This window comes from Cavia porcellus, unplaced genomic scaffold, assembly GCF_034190915.1.
Source record: "Cavia porcellus strain 051 isolate PalLab524CR breed Dunkin Hartley unplaced genomic scaffold, mCavPor4.1 scaffold_8, whole genome shotgun sequence".
In the NCBI taxonomy this organism is placed as follows: domain Eukaryota; kingdom Metazoa; phylum Chordata; class Mammalia; order Rodentia; family Caviidae; genus Cavia; species Cavia porcellus.
The window spans coordinates 43,744,058-43,752,541 of record NW_026947491.1 but is presented as its reverse complement, the minus strand read 5'-3'; positions in this window follow the sequence as shown (position 1 = coordinate 43,752,541).

Below are 8,484 nucleotides of genomic sequence, written 5' to 3'. Positions count from 1 at the left end.
TATAACCCCTCTTCCAGCCTGTTATCTCTTATTCATTTACTCAGCGAATACACAGTAAGTGCTATCTGTTAGCTGTGAGGCTGGGAAAATAGTTGGGAACATGACTCAACGCTTGCCCTCAAAGAGCTCCCAGTCCAGTCTGATTGGCAGACAGATATACAGCAATTAGGGCTTGATGCATAAAATACACTGTTAAGAGTCAAACCCATGTCTCAGTGCACAGAGAGGCCCCATGCAGACTCAGGGCATCATTAAAAGAAGCTTCGTGAATGATGTGCTGTCTTAGCAGAGATGTGAAAAATGATGAGCCAGCCATACTAAGCAGGAAGAGGTGTCTCAAGTAGAGGCCATAACATGTTCAAAACCAAGAGGTTATAGAAAGCTCCTAGAATTGAGTATGACCATTCAACAGGGCAAGATATTCCAACTGGGGATCTGCCAAGCCAGGTCAGAATCAGCCATGTGGACACAGGTCCATGAGGGCACACAGTCGTCTCCTGTGCTGCAGCCTCCCCAGGACTGGCTTCTCAGAGAACAGGAAACCATCTTTCATTCTTGTGTCTTCTGCCTTGTCCTGACTGCAGGCAGCACCCTGAGGAGAAGGAGATGCTCTGTGTATAGCTCTAAGCATGCAAACATGGTCCTGGGTGCAGCTGCCATCAGCCCTCCTGCTTTCTGGGAGCTCCTGACTTCCTAATTCATTCCCACATGCGAGGCCACACAGTCCTCTCCAGGGCAGCACCATCAAGGCTGTGCCATGTGGCCTCAATGCCTCCCCCTCTCTCAGCCAGACCTGCATCTACCCCGTGCCAGCAATAAGTTCATTGCCTGAGTTGCAGGTTCACCCTCAGCTGCCTCCTCTGTGAAAATGGATCTGATCCCCTAAAATTGCTTGTTTTGCCATCTGGTCCAATGGTAAGCTTTATCAACAGGCATCAGAGAGACACTGATCTGCCTGATTTTCAAAATCTTCAGGTACTGTGGGAGTAATAAAACCCAAAATGTGTAATTGTCATTGTACAAAAGAAAGGAAAAGAAAGTGCTCTAAAGGATATAACTGCATATATATTTAAGTGTATAAGTAGATAACCATATTACTGAGTTTTGTTGGATCATTGAACAGAACTGTTTACAGTCTCACTGTTTGAAAGTCCACTTTATATGCTTTAATTTTGTAACTTGAAAAACTATTTCTAAGATAACAATATGTAATCTGTTAACTAGTGATTTCCTACTGTTTATTTTTTCTGAAATTCTGTATAACTTGTACCCTATTTCTGTTTTTTTTCTTTTTCTCCTTAAATAAAATCTAAAAAAAAAAAAAAAGAACTTCAGGTAGATGCCCTTGAATTTTATCTAGAGTTTTTAACAGCAATCAGTGAGAGGGTCCCTCAGTAAGCCCCTTTTGGTCTCTCCAGCACCAGATTCCCAAATCACAGAGGGCCTGAGTACCATCTGGCCACAGCCAGCATCCTTCTTGGCAATTTCCAAATCAAGTACTTCCAGATACTTCTTTGTGAAAATCCTCCCCCCACACCCAGCAAGGTTGATTTTTAGTGACTCTGGGCAGATGATTTCCAGCAAGTTCTGCTGCTCTGGCATCTGATGGGAGGGGCTGTGCTCCTTCGCATGAGATATGGCTCCCGGCTTGACTCTCAGGTCCTCCAGCATAGCACTATGCTGGAGGAGTAGCCGGTCCTTATGCCTGCTGTTGCCATATTCCTTAGAGTGTTCTTCTCACTAACAAGTCCCTCATATTACTATATTACGTGTCAACCCCTAATATTACTGCATTAAGCATTCCCTGTTCAAGTCACTGTCTGGTGCTATGCTCCTCCCAACTGGATGTAGACTGACACCTCCAGTTTGCATGGACTTTCTTCCAGCTCTGGAGACAGATAGTAAATATCTGCACTGAGCCCCGGACTCCAACCATTAGGCTGTTTCTCTTACCTCTCCACCCTCCACCCCAGGGGTGATCACATGGTCAGTCCCACGGCCCGAAATGCCATCCACACACTTATATCCCCAGCCCAGACAGCACTTTAGCTGCAGGCCAGTATACACAATCTGCTCATTGTGGGCACTGCAAACTAAACAGGTGGAAACAAGCTCTTCGTCTTCCTCCTTCCCTCTCCAGGCTGCTCCTCCCACACTGATGGCAGCTCCACTAAGCTGCTTAAGCCAAAAGGCCATGGAGCACCCTCTAACCCCTCCTTTTCTCTTATACCCCCATATTTAATCCATCAGTAAACCTGGTCACCTCAGCCTTCAAATAATATTCAGAATCCAACCATGTCTCATCGCCCCCTTTTGCCAAGGGCCCAAACTGCTATCAATCTTGATTGAATGTAGTAGCCTCCTAACTGGCCTCTGCTTTCCCTCTCATCCCCCTTCAGTTAGCCCTCAAAAAAGCAGCCAGAATGTCCGGCTAAAATGAAGTCAAGGGATTAGGAGTAGAGTTCAGTGGTCAGCATATTACCTGCATATGTGAAGCCCTGAGTTCAATCTTTAGTGAATGTGCACATCTGCACACACAACACACGCTCGTGTACGCGCAAACACACGTTAACTTCATAAAGTGAGCATATCACAGTTCCTGTCTCCCACTAATTAGAACTAAAAGCTGTAGATAAAATTCAAGTGAGAGGATATAGCTCAGCAGCACAGAACCTGCCTGGAAATGCAAGGTCCTGAGTTTGATTCCCGATACAAAAAAAAAAAAAAATTCAGAACAACTCTTTGAAGATCCTGAAAAGTAACCAAATGCAGGCAAGTCAGTAATGAGAAGACAAGGCTCGGGAAAGCGACTCGGACCTTTGTTTCCTCTTTACTCTGCTGCCTTGAGCTGAGGGTAAGCCCCCAACTGTGGGCTTGTGAAGCATCAGCATGAGCAGTTAAAGCTCTCATGAAAAACCCACCTTTCCTCCAAAAAGAACCAGGGAAAAGGGCCCTAGTAGGCCAGAAAACATGGCAGGTGTTTCCTTCTGTTTCCATATCCTTCTGTTTTCTCTCATAGCTTTGTCTTAAAGGTAAATCTGAGTATAGGGCTGCACAACACCAATGATAATAAAACTCCAGAAGAGACTGCTGTCTCTGACATGAGGAGCCAGGGCCTCATGCATGCATGCTAGATAAGAGTTGTAATCCCGAGACAGGCTGCAGCCCTATAAATACAGAATTCTATCATCAGCAAAAACGTCCTTCAGAAGCAAAGACAAAACGAAACAAAGATATTCTTGATGAAAGAAAACTAGGAGAATATGTCACCTGCAGACCTTCTTGGAAAGGTCTGAGATATTTGAAAGGGAAGAGAAAGGATACCAGAGAGGAGCGTGGAACCCCAGGGATAAAGGGAGGGCAGTAGAAACCATAAATACCTGGATAAATAGGAAAAACTATTTTGCTTCTTATATTCTTTAAAATATATGACTATTGAAAACAAAAAATCATTTGATTGAATGGGGTTTTGAGGTATGCAGATGTATTATGTCTGATCTCTGTAACACAGGGAAGAAAGTAATGTACATGATAAAATATTAGCTCTACATAGGCCCTGAAAGATGAGATCTTGCACATTCAATGTCTGGAGTAGCCACTAAAAAACAATAGCATATACTCAAAATCAATAGATAAGTTAAAGGGAATGCTTTTTAAATATTCAAGTAATCCAAGAAGGTGCAAAAGGAGCAATAGAGAAACAAAAATCAGAAAATGAGAATAAATTGAAAATAAATAATAATGAACCTAAATAAAGCCAAATTAATAATTACTTGTAGTGTAGTTGGTTCAAGTGCACCATCACAAGGGAGAAGCATTCTCCATTACATATAGTTCACATATGACAAAACTAAGGCCTAGGAAGTTTAAAAAGTGGTGGAAGGAAGAAACCTCTGACCTTGTGCCCACGCCCATCACTGCCATGCTTTTCTGCTTGTCATTAATCTCAACAACCCTCTTGCCTCTTTTGTAAAATGTGAAAATGTCTCCTACTTCAGAGAGTCTATGTGGCAAAGACATGCAACTTGTAACTACTTAAGAGTTCTTGCCTGCAGCCTGTAGTCGGTGCACAATAAATGCTTGCTCTTGATTTGAAGGTGGCTGTAGTGGTGTTCCCATTTTTATTAGTAGGAGGTGAAGGCTGCCAGCAGCAGCCTAGCTGCCCCAACCCAGCACCATCCACATGTGGGAACAAGAGTTGATAGACTGCTCCCAGTCCCTCTGGCCTCTGCCACTGAGCAGCTTTTGCCAGAGCCATCATGGAGCTTTGCTGCCCTCTTCTGGCCACTAACTGCAGGAAAGAAGATGCAGGACGTTTACAAAGTAAGCTAAAAGCAGAGCAGGACATTGTGATTTGCGGAGGGGAGAAGACAGGTTGGTATCTTCAACTTTTTTATCCACTGAAATTGTATTTAGGATGCAAACATTACAACAAAGATTTGTCACATATGCATATATATGTGTATGTACAGCAACTACCCACAATAATGCAATCGTGCATCACAAACATGTACTAATAAAAATGAAATTTCTAAAGAAATCAATCTATCACAACTTAATGCAGTTTTGTTCTCATCATTCCATATTTCTATCAGTCTTTATTTCCAAAGGTGCTCAGAAAACCACAGTCTTGAAGCAAGAAAGAACCATAGGAAGGAGGAGGCACTAATTCCTGTGATTTCCAAACAAGATGTGCTCCTTGGGCTCAAGGACCACGGCTTCCCACAGCATGGCATTTTCTGCCAAACCTCCGATACCTGTAGACTCTGAGATACCCATTCATTTGGACATGCATACATTCAACCAGTCAGCAAATATTTACTGAGTACCTACCTTATTCCCAATGCTATTGTAGTAGTTAAGACTCGTCCATTAACAAAATAGGTAAAGTGAAGTTTATTTGAGAGTGAGAGGAGAGACAGAAGATCATAGCTAAGTAGAATAAATAAGTAAATTCTAGAGTGTGCTAGAAAGGCTTAAGTACCAAGGAATAAAGAAATAGATCACAGCACAATAAGCCAGATGGAAAATGTCCTGGGGTAGGAAGGCAGGTTGCTAATTCACAAGAAGGGTCAGAGAAATGTTATTGAACACAGACCCACAGGAGGCAAGAGCATAAGTCACACGGATGAGAGGGGAGAACACGGCAGAAGGGATAGCCTGTGTAAAGGCCCTGAGGCAGGAGTGTGTCTGATGTGATCAGGGAATAGCAAGGTTGCTGAAGGCAGGAGATCTGAGGAAAGAAACCAAGTGAGAGAGTTAGCAACAGGGCAAAGCAAAACTAGGCATCACAGGCCAACACTGAAACTCCAGATGAGGTCTCTGGGGCATTGGAGCAGCCCAACTTAATATGTTACCAGCTCACTTTCCTGTGCAGGGAATGCAGTGTAGGGGCAAGCAGCAAACAAAGAGACTAGTGTAACAATCTCCCGCATCTATAGCCACTTACAGAAGCAAATAGACCGTCCTCATCAGTACCACGATTTCATGCCCATAGATTCAACCAAAGGCAGACGGGGAAAAATTGTGTCTTACTGAACATTACAGACTTCTTTTCCTTATTGTGATCCTCTAAACAAAACAGTATAACGGTTACTACCCAGCACTTATATTGCACCAGGTATGTAAACTATGTGCAATACTGTACACCATTGTATACAAGGGACTTGAACATCTTTGGGTTTTGGTATCCTGGTGGTGCTAAAACCAATCCCCCATAGATACTCAGGGACAATTTTATGGCTTTGTGTAGTTGCTTTGCTCCTAAGGGAAATGGTTCTACTGCTAAAAAGACAAGATAATTATTTTCTTTTTAAAAAATTGTTTTATTTTTAAAAAGCAAAAACAGAAAAAAGAGTAGAAATAATACAGAATTTCAAAAAATAGAAATCAACACTAGTTAATATATTATACATTTTTGTCTTAGAAATGGTTGCTTAAGTTATAAAATCAAAGCATAAAATATGAACAAATAAGCAATGACAGCACAAACTATTTTTCTGATGAACTAACAGAGAATTAGTAGTATGGTCATCTATCTTGCATACTTAAACATTTATACAGTTATATGTGTATACCTACATGCTGTTCTTTCTTTTTGAGCATTTCCTTTCCCTTCCATTATTACAGTATCTATTGTACATTTTGGATCTTATTACTTTTTCAGTTTTTTATTATAATTTAGAGAGACAATACAATATTTACAAGTGTGAGTCTGATTTATTTCACTTATGAAGATAGTTTCAAGTTGCCTCCATTTTCCTATAAAAGCCTCAAGATCATCTTTTTTATAGCTGAGTAATATTCCATTGTAGAAAAATACCACATCTTTTTCATCCACCCTGTGGCTGATGGACATTTTGGTTGTTTCCAAGATTTAGCTATTACAAACTGTGCTGCTATAAACATGGGTGTACATATATTGCTGTGACATGAAATTTTCAATTTTTTTAGGAAAATACCCAGGAGGGGAATAGCTGAATTGAATGGGACTTCCAGTCCTAGTTTTTTGATTCCCACATACTGATTTCCACAGTGGTTGCACCAGTCTACACTCCCACAAAGAGTGGAAAAGTGTTCCTTTTTCCCCACAGCACTGAGATGAACATTTTCAAAACTATGAATGCAGTCCAATTCTGAAATGAGAAATTCCGTGTTGACTGAATGTCTGCTCGGACTCAGACCAGCTGCAGGGACAGCAAAGCCAACAGGGAAAGTGCCCGCAGGAAGCCAGGCGGGCAGAGTTCAGGAGCACAGTGCAGCTTCCTGGAGATCTGGGTACGGAAACTGTGAGAAGAAAGGAGAGGCAGGCCAGGAGCAGTGTGGGCACTCTGGGGACGAGACAGTTGTTCATCCTGCTGCTCCTTGTTTTTCAACCTTCATTCCTCCCACACAGGGACTCTGAGTCATTCCCCAGCCTATAAAAACCAAAGGAATGGTCACAGGGCTCAGAAAACCCATTAAGAGCAGAGGCAGGTGGTACAGGACTGGGTGCATAATGAAAGTGTGGCCAGGAGAATGGAAGAGCTGTGCCCAATTCCATATAGCTGATTCTATGTGGGTAGGCAATGAGGTCCTGCTTGGGACCTCATCAGGGCTTGTCAACCATCAGGGTTGACTCAGGACAGCCCTCCAGTCAGGAGAGCTTGTAAAAGCCAAGGAAGATACAAATGCAAAGCTGGGAAGGTCCATAGCCAGCTCTAAGGACACGCAAAGTTAGGGGAGGCCTCAGGGTTCTCTTACCTGCTGGCACATCCAGGAAGTCTTCCTGGAAGCAAGGGCACTGATTAGCACAGGAGAAAGAGCAGAAGAGAAGGAGGCAGTGACCCTCTTACAGGAAGAGCAATTAACCCAAGGCACTCCAGCATGAGCCAAATGCAAGAGGAGGCTGGATGAGTCCTGAGTGGGCTGAGATGCGAGTGGTGCAGCCAAAGAGACCCAGCGTGTGTGCTGTGCGGAGTGGAGCAGACTCAGAGGGAGTCTCAGACTCGCAGGAACTGCAGGTTGAACAGGGAAACCCTCCCAATTAGCTGTTGGAGACCACCTGGAAATGGCCTCTTGGGAGCATCTTGAGTTGTGAGAAAGGCATGGATTCCTAAGTAGATATTCTCACAGGGGGTGGTGTCTCCAAGGTTGTGGGACCAGCAGGGAACTGGACCAGAGGGTGATGGGTGACAGCACCTAAGACAGTGCCAGCAAGGGTCTGTGTTTGCTGCTTTTCTTTGTCCCAAAATGCAGGTGTGTGCACGCATGCACACACACACACACACACACGCGCGCGCGCACACACACACATCCCTCCTCTGCTTGGAATGGGGTCTTGGAAACAGGTTGGGAATTCATGCCCTCCTGTCCCTCCTGGACAGGGAAGATCATTGGGAGTTTCTGGAGAAGACCCAGAGAGGATGCTTCATGAAACACTAAGGAGGAGAAATCACAACCTCTGGCAGACTAGTTCACAAGGGATTTTTCTGGAACATTTCAGACAAAGGTATGACTAGAGAGATGGCTTAGAGGTGAAGAGAGAGGTTCAGTGCAGGAAATCAACAGGGTGCAGATGGGCAGTGAGTGAGGATGAGGCCAGTGAAAGGAGCTTCCATCCAGCCTCCAGAAGAGCCTGACCCTCAGGGCAAGGACCTAGGTCTCACCACCCCCCCATCAGTCGGACAATGGGCAGAACTAGGCAGGGAATATGAGTCTCTGTGCCTCCCTAGAGTAGAACCACACAGCAAAGCCCAGGTGTCTCTAGGAGAGCTGTCCCAGACTGACCTGGCTGTGAGGTTCTCACCCACTCTGGGACCCTTGGGACAAGCCAGAAACAGTCAGACTCCTTCTTTTCTTTTCCTGAACCCAGACTCGGTGGCCAACCTGAGCACTCAACCATCCCTCGGCTTAGCACACGAGATGCAGCAAGAGCACACCGAATACACGGCCAGTGTTTCCTCACTCCCCACACACTGGCACAGCCAGATGCACCCTTGTTCC